The following is a 12324-nucleotide window of genomic DNA, read 5'->3' as shown; positions in this document are numbered from 1 at the left end:
CTTTTCTGCATCCCAGTGCTTTCCACTTTTTGATTATGCACTGTGCTAAGGCAGGACAGCAAAAATTCTCCCACCAACACCAAGGAAAAGTCATATATACGGTCTGGCTTGTATTTTTCCTTATATTTTCCTTATAATTTTCCTTATATTTTTCCTTCTCAGCCCCTGTTTCTCAGGTATTTCTGAGTGTCCCCCTCCACAGTCTCCAAGCTGTGAACTATGGCCTTCCAGTACTTTTCCTTGGGTCCTAAAATCCATAAATTATCAAAGACACAGCTCCACAGGCGGCACAGGCAGAGGAGAAAATTTTTTAAACTTTACAGGCTGACAAACATAAATCAAAGGACATCAGAGAGTTCATATTAAACTACAATTAAATAATTGGTTTGATGTATAGTTTCTTCTTAATTTCACAGTTATGTAGCCCTCAGCTCCATGCCCCAGACCTCAAGTGACACCTCCCATCCCCTTTCTGCCACGGTAGAGCTGAAAAAACCCCTCAAGTTGCTGCCATCCCATGGCTGATCCTGGAGCTGAGCTGCTCCCAGGATCTGCGACTCCTTCCATACACAGGCAGAAGTTTGCTCAGCTACACCAGCGGCAGTGGCAGCTGAAAGAGGTGATTTTGTGATTGTGACCTCTCACTTCCCCCATGGGAATGGCAAAGCAAGGACTGCTGCCAGGACATGGGTGGGAAAGGAAGGTGCAGACCATTGGATGTTCCAGCTTTGGAGGATGAGTGTGACTGATCCCAGAAGCAGACCTGGGGCACTGGTTGTCCTTCACTTCCTCTGCAGCCACCTCACTGCAGAATCCTTCCCAGGGCTGGCAGTCTCAGGTGACTGTGGCTTTACTGACTATTTCTAACAAAGAAAGCCCCACTTATTAAGCCTGAGCCAGACCAGGAGTATACTCTCTACAGTACAAAAGGAAGGCCAAGCATGATATTTCAGCTGAACAACCTGGTTTTCTTAACTCCTTAAGGCTCAGCATCTGGATCTGCTTCCCCAGTCCTGGAGTCCAAGATAAGTCTGTATTTTACTTTGAGAATTAATAGGGCTGAAGTAAGTAACTATTGAAAATTCTCTCCCTCAGGAGATCAAAGAGCTCTAGTCATTTGCAATTGGCTTGAGGAGGGACATCAGTATTAAATGCAAGCTCATCTCCATAGTGCTAAAGACTTCCTCTAGCCAAGATACTCAACAGAAAAAGAAAAATACAAAAAGAGGCATGAAAATGTAAAACCTAAGCCCATCTTTGGAGACTATTGACTCGCAGAGGCTCAAAATGAGGACAGTTAAGAGGTGATAAAGTCCAGCTCAAGGAATGGACAGGTCAACTGCAAGTGTGAAAATGATGCTGGTAAACTGGGACCCAAAAGAGAAAATATTCAGATCCTTGGATCTGAATATTTTCTATGAATATGTATGGATGCTTTGATGATTGTACTCTCATTTTAGTAAGAAATAATATCAGCCCAGTACCAAATTTGTACAAATATTAATTTGTTTCACAAGTGTTAAGAATAGTTGGACCTTGGTATGGGAAAGCTCGGCAACTATCAACAATGATAATTTCAAGACATATCTAATTCTTCAATAACATCTCATGGGTGGATTTTGGCCACAATTGTTTGTGTTCCATAAAGTGAGAGAGACATGGAGCACTGCATCATGCTCAGAATTTCACTGGGTTTCTGACAGGAAAGCTTGGGAATAGGACTATCAGGAAAAAACAAACAACTAGACTGAGCAGGAGGGCAGCCTCTGGATTGAATGGAAATTATGGAGAACAGATTGGGAAGGTGTTCGATGGGGACATTGCACAATGTTTTAGAAAGAAATCAGGTATGAGCAGGATGACATGGAGAACAAAGAAATAGGAAGGCTCACATCTTCAAAAAAGGCAAGGAAGGGAAGGAAATACCTACAGCTGTTAGTCTGAAAAACAGGATCACTGCTGCACATCCAGCCTCAGCTTGAGTCAGTGGTTGAAGTATTGCCTCATGATGCAGTGCTGAAATGATAACATATATACATATATATATATAAAAACAACCCAACAACTCAGAACATAAAATCATAAAATCATAGAATGGTTTGGGTTGAGAGAGACCTTCAATATCTAACAATATACAATAACAATATCTAATTTCAACCCCCCTTCCATAGGCAGGACACCTTCCACTATCCCAGGTTGCTCTAAGCCCCATCTGACCTGGCCTTGAGCACTTCCAGGAACTGGGCATCCACAGTTTCTCTGGGCAATCTGTGCCAGGGCCTCACCACCCTCATAATTATAACTTACTATTTGTAGATGATTATAGTGAGAAACTGTGCAGTATCCTCCAAGAGAGGAGGTGAGAGCAGCACAGTTATGTGTGCTGACTGAGGAGAGGAAGGATTGTCATGTCGTCAAAGCTGAGATATGGTGCTTATAATACTTGTCTAATTTTAATATAGATTTCCTTAGGTGCCCACAGTGCAGCTTCACTGAGCATAAGCATTTGAGATGTCTGGAGTTACCCTCCCTGACCTGACAGTGACATCTCAAAACACGTAGGTCTCCTGTAGGTTAAATGCTGCATCTGCCAAACCTGTCTGGTTATCTTTGGACACCCCAGGGTATCTCAAAGGTCATGAGATCCCTTTGTGTCTGTGCCTGAATTGAGCCCTGATGTGCCACTTCATTCCTGACTTCTGAAACATGTCTAGGATTTGAAAGACCTTATCTGGAATGAGGTATTTAGTGAGTTTGATGGACTCTGTGGGCAGGGTTCAGTCTCGAGTTCAGACAACACAACAGAAGGGTCTGCATGGAAATGTCTACATGGAAACCAAGTGTCTAACTCAGCAGAGAGGGAATCAATGATCCTGCAGATCTCGGAGGGTAAATTCAACCAATCAGTCACCAGGTGTCTACTTTTGGGAGATCTGAGTCACTGTTCCCAAAATGAGGAGTGGTGGAGATGTATTTATAAGTGCGTCTTTGCTTTGACTGAGTTGCTTCCCCTAGAGAAACCTTCTGCTCTTCTCTTTCTTATTAGGCAAATTGTGTTTTTCTATTCAACACCTCTACAGCAAGAGTTGTTTGTTTGTTTGTTTTTTTAATAGGTGAACAGAGGTTGATGGGAGTGTCTCAGATATACACCTGAAAACATTGCACTTGAAAATGAAGTCTGAAAAGGCCTAGAATTTTTAATAATTTAGGAAAAAGAAAAGACCTAGCTGCACAAGGAAAACCTTGCAAGATGCTGTGAGGACAAATACTGCTGCAAAGCTGGAAGGAGGCCAGGAGAACACAGTCAGTCAGAAAGACAGAAGAGAAACTAAATGAGGGAGCGAAAAAATAAGACACAAGAGAAGACAGCTGATAGAAACACAGAAAAACAGGCAAAGTACAAACACAGACTTGAGGAAAGATGTAGAAACTGTAGAAGACACATACAAGGATGGTGAGAAAAAGAGCAAACCCCAAATCTGGTGTGCTGTAGCACCAACTGGTTGAATGGGATGCTGAAGGAGAGGGCAGATTAAACAAAATTCTACTTTTGATAGTAAAACTGTCTTAAAAATACATGCCTTCTCCTTCTGCTCCCACACATATCACACATATTCCCACCTCCTTGGCTACACTGCTTGGAGAACTTCATTCTGTTTCCCTGCTCATTTTAAAGGGCTGTATTTCTCTTCTATCCACCTTGCATTTCTGTGCTCCTGGTTACAGAGCAGCCTCATGAAGAGTGACAGAGTGACAACCCTGAGCTGCAGAGCAGTAGAGGAAGAAAACCACTGCCCATGCAGAAGGCCAGGGACTGTGGTAGCTGCTATGGCTTTGCCATCACAGCCAACAGATCCAAAAGTACTTTCTGACACAGCAAGTCTTTGGTTATCCTGTTCCGTTTCTCTTTTCCCAAAGCTGCTCCAGCTGGGGAAGAGCTTGTGATCCCAGATTCTGGGTTCATTCTGGCTCCTCAGAGCAGCCCTCATTATAATGCATACCAGGTCACTAGACCTGGTCATTCCAGAAAACTAAAATCATGGAATTTAATTTTAAATGGTTTGGGGTTTTTTTAAACTTGTCCTTACCAGGTAAACTATTGGTAAGAATGCCACAGAGAAAACAGGAGTTCATCTAGAACAGCTGCTGTTTGAAGGAGTGTGATTTCAGCCACTGTGTGTTCTTCTCAGACGTGGCCAAAGACACATTAAAAAAGGCTTTATCATGGTACTGTACATGCTGAAATCTCAGCTCTGCAGGCACGGTCTGGCAGACCCCAGCCCTGGGGGGTTCTTAATATAGGTTGTCCTCTAGAAGATAATGTCCAACGGCATCGGTGTCACCAGTAAAAGGATAAAAGGAGGACAGGTGCTCCCCTTGTAATTGAAGCCTTTACCCTATAGCCTGAAGCTCAGAAACCACTGGTACATGACATACACCTATTCCCATGAATTTTGTGAGGCACAATTCAGAACAGGGTTAATTCAAGTGCTGCCCACCAACAGAAGCTTGGCAATGACCATGTTTTAGGAAAGCTGTGGGTTGTGTGCTCTCAAGTGGAACACCAAGAAAGTGAAGGCAGCAGCATAAGGGACAACACCTTGAGAAGGAGCTGAGGCAAGAAGAAAGAGTAAATAAGGTGTTCTCAGTTTTGATCATATTTAGATACTGCTTTTCTTCACGATATAGAATGAATGTTCATGGTTCTGTTGAACTGTGAGGATGCTAATGATGTCAGAGCTCAAGGAGTGTGCAGACAGTGCTTTTAGTCACATGGTTTAGTTTTAGGTAGTCCTGCATGGAGCAGGGATTTGGACTTGATGATCTTTATGGGTCCCTTCCAACATGAGATGTTCCGAATCCTTGCAATCTTACTAATGACGCCAATGATCATGATGTACTGAGAGGGTCTCTCTCTCGAGACAGTAAAAATTTTAATGCCTTTGTGTCTTCCTAGTGTCAAGGCTTTTACAGGGTCTGGCCTCTGCAAAACACCCCATCAAAGAGCAGTCCAGGATAAGGAATGAAACACGAGGAGAAGGGGTAACATTGCACTGAGAAGCATGTGTTTTACAGAAACAGATGGCATGTAGAAATATCTGTCAGGTCATTTTGACCCAGATGAGTGTGATTCCTCACAAAGCAAATAAACTGAAAGTACTGCTTGCTTCTTATTGCCTAGACTTAATTATATAATTAGAGCTGGTGCCTGAGACCAGGTCTGCACCAAGCCTGGAGCTTACACTGCAGAAGCAGAAGTTCAGCCAGAAAACAAGAAAAACATAAGGGGAAGGGAAACAAAGGCATAAATGTTTGGATGCACTGGGGAAAGCAGCAGAGATTAAAGCAAGTGCTGAAGCTTGATGACATATGACAGAAAAATCAAAGAAGCTTTGTTAGTTGCCTGTGGTTGCACACTTACAGCAGTGGACAATTTTGTCCTCCTACAAGTACAAACACCTATTTCATCCATAAGAGGAATTAAAAAAACTGTCCCTGAAAGTTGAAAGAGCTAAGGTAAGGACTCATAGAAAGGAAAAACTGCTACTGCTTTAAGGGTCTGCTGCTGTTTAGTTGGGTTGGTTTCTTTGGTTTTCTTTTTCTTTTTTTTTGTTTTAAACAACTGCTCTGAATTGAAGGACAAAAGGGCATTTTTGATGTTTCTGGAATTCTTTCTTGAAGCAGTGCTTTGAAATGCTTGACATGACTCAGATGACACTCATAGCAGAATCTTTGGGCTTGAAACGTAGGAGCTTCACGGTCCATGAGGATATCTGGTGTTGCACATGATTACAGTGCCCTGTGTTAATCACTGAAAGCAGGTGCATCATTATCCTCCATGTGTTGGGAGTCAGACTCTATGCACCAAGTGTCCAAGTACTGAAGGGAAATCACACACTTGTAAAAGTCCTGCATGTTTTTTTTCCTTTGGGAAATACCACACATCTGCCAAAAAAAATAAACCTCACAGGTTATGCACAGGCAAAAGGATTGAGTCCTGGGCCTTTGGGATAATCCTATAACAAAATTTTTCAGAGAACCTTGACAAACACTGGGAATCAGGTGCTCCTTGCCTCATGGTTAAGCAGATGAGCTCCTGTATTCACATACTGCCCCAAATAGGGTGAGTCCAAGGAAGTGTTAACTATGTTTAGAGCAAATCATAAACCCCTATTTGAATCTAGTGCATGATGATGATAACACTGGAACAGTTAGAAATTTGATTGTGAAACTACTGGGATGACAGCTCAGTCTAAAACTCTTCCGAATTTCCACCAAAAGCTTGGTTTTGTTTGCTCTTCTTATGAAACGGTAAACCTGGTCCTTTCCTTGTCATCTGTCCTTCATTAAGATTGTGTGCCTGAACAGTGTGGCTTTTTAATGAAGCTGTTGTGACATATGCAAATCCGTTCCGTGGTGCAAACTCCACATAAGAACCTGGATGAGAAAAGGGACTGTACAGGAGGAAATCATGGGCAGCAAAGTAAAGTAAGGTTTAATCTGGCAGCAAATTGGAAAGTTCATGCATTTTGCTCATTAAAACACCTTTAATGCATCGAATGGGATCTCTTACGGAGAATACTGCTCCTGTACGTTAATTATAAGTGCCTTGAGGGAGCTGTAAGTGCAGCTTTGTTTGGTGTTACCTTGGTGTGTGACACCTTGCTGACACCACCAATCTGTTACAGAGAGTTTGCTGTGGAGCTTTAAAGTGCTCTCTGCTCTAAGTGGGGTGTGATGAAAGTTGTGAGGTAAACTAGACTGCTGTAGTAAATAAAATCTTCAGTCCTCCCAAACCATGCTAACCTCAAAATTTGTTGACTTCACTGACTTTTAGAAATCCCTGAGTCAGACCTTCTGCTGTGAATCATCGTGGCTTTGCATAAAGGGATGAAGCTCCACACACTCCAACAGACTCCAGGTTTAGTGTCTTTAACAACCATTGAACTTGAACAGAATTATCATATATGAGAAATATTATATTTTTTAAATAATTTGAACTGGTTTTACCCTCTGCAGTGGGATGAGGTGAATCCCAGTTTCAATTTCTCTCCACTGACTACAAATAAAAATGACTGAGGGACTACCTTAAAAAGAGGCATCTAAAATATGAAACACATAAAATTAAATTAATCCCATCTATTGTATCTGAGTATTTTGTTTGTATTTAAACATTCTTAATTTGGGAGGCTTGAGAGTTTATTAAACATCCATCATTTGGGAGGCTCAACAAACAGAAACTCCACCTAAATTTGCTCCTTACCTAGAGTATAAAAGATTATTGCCGCTCTTTTCAGTTTAGAGGAAAGTCTTTACTGCATTTAAAATAAATATGTAAACACTGCACAGTGGTTGTGTTGTTCTTAATAGAGATCTGCCCCTGTAATGACAGAAAAATATTTACAGTTATTTTTATATTTTAGACTTTTAGCTGACAGAAAGAATCATTAGGGTGTTATTTAGCAGCAAGGACTTCAGCAGTGTATCCTTGAGCAGTGCAAAAGCACTGCAGAGCTGAATATTCACTGAGATTCACCCATTTTATTTCAATGCATTTTATTTGGATGAATGAGGTCTAATTTTATATGGAGTCCCTTCTAAAGCTCGTAAAACTCTATGGATTAAAAGAACCATAATGAACTATGTTCTATTCAAAACATTTACGTGTCTCCCTTGGTCTCTGATGTGTACAATGGTAAGTGCCGCAGTTCTGATGATAAAACTCCAAGCAATTGGTATAAATAGCAGGACTATTTATACATTTTGATGGTGAATTTTTTAAGCATTACGTTTGATCTCCACAGATGCACACTTTCACATCTCATGAATTCTGAGTAACAGGAAATTCTGATAGTGGACATATCAAACTGTACTTGGGATCAGCTTACAGTATGAGAGCTGCATGCCTAAAAGTTCTTTTACATTTTATGCTCAAATTATGGTTTGGAGAGTTTTATTTTCTTTCCAGTTTTATTCTGTACTTTATTCTGTGACCTTTCCAAATTCCATGAGCTGCCTGAACTAAATCTTTGTATCACATTGTTTTACTTTCCTTGTTTCTGGCAACATTTCCAGCTATAAATGAAGAAATTACAGAGTAAGAAACCAGAAATACATATTTATATATATAGACATTTAAGAAACCTCACCATAAACATTTTTCAAAGAGAAGCACTAACAAACATGAACATAATAAATTGACAGAAGTCTAGGGAGCCTTAAATCTCTTCCCATTTTATAGTGAAGGGTGGATACAGTTCAACCTCATCTCACTTACACCCCTGAAATTCATTTCACCCCTCAGACAGGAATTGTGTCTATCTCCTCTTCTCAACTGTCTGTCTTTGCAGCTCAGTTTACAAATGTTTTCCTACCTGATCTTTTTTTTTTTTTTTTGTGGTTAAAGTTTTCAAAAAGATTTTTTCCAGAGTTTAAAAATGTCTGTTTTGAGGCAAAAATTGGCCATTTCCTTCCTAAACCGCTGCTGCAATCAAAGCTGATAAGGGAACCTTCGTACTTCTCAAGTCCCCCGGTTTGGAAACCTGGAGTGATTAACAACATCGATTAGGGCCATCAATATTGTCTTTCTTTTGCATATTGTTTAAGTCATTAAAACACTTCCCCAGAAACAACTGAACTTGCGAGTTGGCAAGTTTGGGAGGCAATAAAACTGATTTCTAATCAGGATTCTTCTCAATGCTATTTATCATCTTCTTGTCCAAAAAACCACTGTTAACTTCCAGCACTTCTTGTGTAATTCCTTGTACAAATATTCAAAAAGAAAGTGTAGTCCTAGAAAGATTCAAATATTTCACAGTGACAAGACCCAACAGGAAAACTGTAGAAGAAAAAAGACAGACAAAGTGATTAGAGAATTAAGTAATTCTAGAACAATTCTAGTAATTCTAGAACATTTTTTATAAAATAAATGCTTTTTAATGGATGGTTCATATATGACCTTCCATTGAACCTTGGAAAAGACACTATATTTTCTACCTCTTCATCTATAAAATGGAGATTTCACAAAACTTGACAGATTTGGGAACTAAAAAACCCCGATTTTCACTCATCTTTACTGCTATAAACAAGCCAGCATATTCACGTTTCTGTACATTTGGATCAACAATTAACTTGACAAACAACAATGATTACCCAAAGGATGGTTTTGGAGCCAGGTCCTCACACTGGCAGGGATCTCATTCTAGCATGTACCAAACCCCAGCTGTAAAGAGTATTTATGAAATTGAAAAGTTTTTCTATGGCAAGCAAATTGTTATATGATAAATAAATAAAAAAATAAATAAAAGTAAATAAATAAAACAATTCTTTTTAATAACAATTGTCATAGGTGCAGTTTGTACAGCTATTTTAAGGTAATTATACGTTATGAATGTCCTGAACTTAATACTAATTTCAGCATATTTCTTCGTAAAGTATTTCAATATAATATCTATTTTTTTAAGTTCATAGGTAAATACAAATTGTAAAAGTTATTTTCCTAGAAATTTTGTTCTGTTAAACAAGCAATGAAATCCAAGATGTGATCCAGCTTACCTGATACAGATGCCTACATTTAATCAGTTGAGCTTTGACTGTGCCCAGATACCCACAAAAGGAAGACTGTTGTGATGAGAAGGCAGTTTGCCTATTTTATCTGATTTTTCTGCATATGGTATCTCTAAGAATCTGCTGTTTTTTACAATTTCATCTTGCTTTGCACATCAATCTCCTGCAGGCTTGTGGCCACATAGGCTTTTTCACTGCTGCAGTACCAGTCTGCAAAGTAAAAAAATTAAATAGAGGCAAACTGAATTTACTGTAATTACTGGGTGGCAGTGACTGGTAAGTCCTTGGTTGAAAAGCTTGCACAGCACTACTACAATTATAGTGTCCTCATAACCTTCTTATAAAGGGAGTACCATGTAGGAGGCTTTTCCTCAGTGTGTATTTGTTTTTCCTGTAGGTAGCAATGGCAAATGAGTGTTTTGGGGAGTGTAAGGAATACTTTATGCATAATTTTTCAGCCTCTGTATTTCTTTTCCAAGGGAAATGCCACAAACATCTACCTCCAAGAGCTGCTGCCCCTTTGAGCCTTGCCAGCTAACATTAGTCATGGTTAGCAGCACTTGAGTGGTTTACAGAACACAATTACATTTGGAAAAATAAATCTGCATTTCTAATAATTGTTTGTATGGGATTGAAATGGAACAGCAAAGAAAAGTTAAAGTCTGTAAATAGAACAGACTCTGGTGAAAAGAGCCACATTACTCTTCATCCTTTTTCCCCAGGAAAAGGACGAAGCTGTGATAACTTATTTTCTTGCCTGTCAGACTGTCCTGAGTTGAAATAGTTCATGTTTCCAAGGAATGAACCACATCCCATGGCAGCAGTGGCAGCAGTCAGATGGTATCTCTTCACAGGACCTGGGGTTTCATGGGGTCAAAGCCTCACCCATGGCGGGGTTTTGCAAATTCCTGCCACTGACATCTGACCATGTTTTTTCCAGGGCTGTTTCATTCTCTTTCTAGTTTTATTCTAGTTATAGCAGCCTAAGTAGATGCAGAAAAAGATGGAAATACAGGAAAAAACAAACAAACAAACAAAACAAACAAAGAAACCCAAAAATAACAACAACACCATCACCACCAAGAAGAGAGAAAAATGAGCCGCATTCAAATCATCTTGTATTCTGAATTAGGTGAAACATCACACCTTCCTCTCCAGAGGTGTGCAGGGAGCAGGATCCAGCCCAGGGAGCACCTTGGTTCACTTGTGATTTCTGAGGGAAGGAGCACCAAATCTGCCTGGGATGCCATTGCAGACAACCTGGATGCACACTGCCTACTTCATGAACGGACATGGATAAAATTCCTCAGGATTCCTTGGTACTAAGGGAAAGAGTTTACTTTTCTCCACTGACTTTTTCTAGGACATGGATCAAAACAGATAATTCCACCATCACAAATTAATGGGCTCGTTGAAATGATGGCTGGTACACCCTCAGTGATAAAAACCCAGTCAGGCGGAAGGTTTCGTGTTTGCTTTTGTTTGTATGTGTGTTTTTGTTAACAAAAATGGTGCAGGGATTCACATTCTCTATTGAAAAGTACTAAATGAACTGATATATCTCTACATCACATACAATACCAGTAAGTGGAGTGAATGTGGTTGAAATCCATCCCCCAATGAATTCCAGTTCTTGAAGTTAATTAAATACAGCTTGTAGAATGATTATTATTAATGCAGTGATCACATTCCAGCATCATATTTCATGAATATGCTGTTCATATTTTCTCCATTTCCATGATAAAGAAAGATGAACAGCTCAAAAAATAGGTTTATTGCAATATCACTTGTCTTTATTAGTTGCCCTAAACCACATTAAATTCAGTGGTTTTTTTAATACAGTGGAAACTGTCTTTTCTGAAAACACTTTGCTCCAGCATTTCTTTACTTTACAGCAAGTGATTCTGAGATCTTTACCTGCAGATGTCTCTTGGCTTTATGGAGTTGTAGGACGTGCTCTGTGGCAAAACAGAAAACAAAGCTGGGATTCAAGCTGAGGGGGAAGCTCTGTGTGCCTGGAGCTCTAGCTGTAATGGGTGTCTCCTGATTTAAGAATGGTTGTGATGCCACCTATCCTGCCAACAGGTGGTAAGGTTACTGAGGGAAGGGAAGGGAAGGGAAGGGAAGTCCATGAAATAGGTGTGTTTTTAATTTACTCTGCTTTTTTTTTCTAGATTTCTGCAGCAACTTGGGAAATGTCATTCAGTTCTTTATTAATTTAGTTTTAAATTTAGAAACTGATTGATTTTGCTGCGCCCATTTCAGCATGGCTTTACTCACTTTCTTACTCTCAGGTTCCAGCAACATTTGTGATCAATGTTTCCCTTCAAATTTAAAATATCGTCATTCCATTGGAGATCTTCTACAAGCAGGAAGCTTCTTTTGTGTCACACCACAAAGGATCTGGTTGATGCTCTTATCTACTGAAAACTAACTCTCTGTCAGCTGCAATATAAGTTGCCTTCAGAAAGAGATGTGAAACAGTTAGACAATGACTCATTTTTTACTTATTTCAGTCCATTTCTCACAGTGACAATGATTTTCAACCTTTTGCAATTGGAGGACCCTTAAAACAAGAGCTGTGTGACTGTGGACCTCTGCTCAGTAATCCAAGGCAGTGACAATAGGTTTGTCACCATTTGTGGGTTATTATCAAGTAATACAGTGTGCAGGAGATGAGTTTGTAACTGCTGATCTTGAAGACACCATCTGAATCCATGAACACACGCTTGTACGAAACTTGCAACTGTGGTGCTG

The 12324-nt window shown here is 39.9% G+C and overlaps 1 long non-coding RNA gene across 2 annotated transcripts in view; it reads right to left on the bottom strand.

The window, feature by feature from the left end:
* Window positions 1–12115, bottom strand: part of LOC121666926 — a 51031-nt gene extending 38916 nt beyond the window's left edge. For both annotated transcript variants that reach the window (XR_006016843.1, XR_006016844.1), the window contains exons 1-4: window positions 11848–12115; window positions 9556–9777; window positions 7265–8839; window positions 1931–2016 (exon numbers count right to left, since the gene is read on the bottom strand). This is a non-coding gene — a long non-coding RNA (uncharacterized LOC121666926). The remainder of the gene's footprint in view (window positions 1–1930; window positions 2017–7264; window positions 8840–9555; window positions 9778–11847) is intronic.
* Between the last annotated feature and the right edge of the window lie 209 nt (window positions 12116–12324).

Source organism: Corvus kubaryi, unplaced genomic scaffold, assembly GCF_017639235.1.
Source record: "Corvus kubaryi isolate FWS band 111438036 unplaced genomic scaffold, C.kubaryi_AGA036_p1.0 37354, whole genome shotgun sequence".
Classification (NCBI taxonomy): domain Eukaryota; kingdom Metazoa; phylum Chordata; class Aves; order Passeriformes; family Corvidae; genus Corvus; species Corvus kubaryi.
This window is presented reverse-complemented; position numbering and strand designations above follow the sequence as displayed.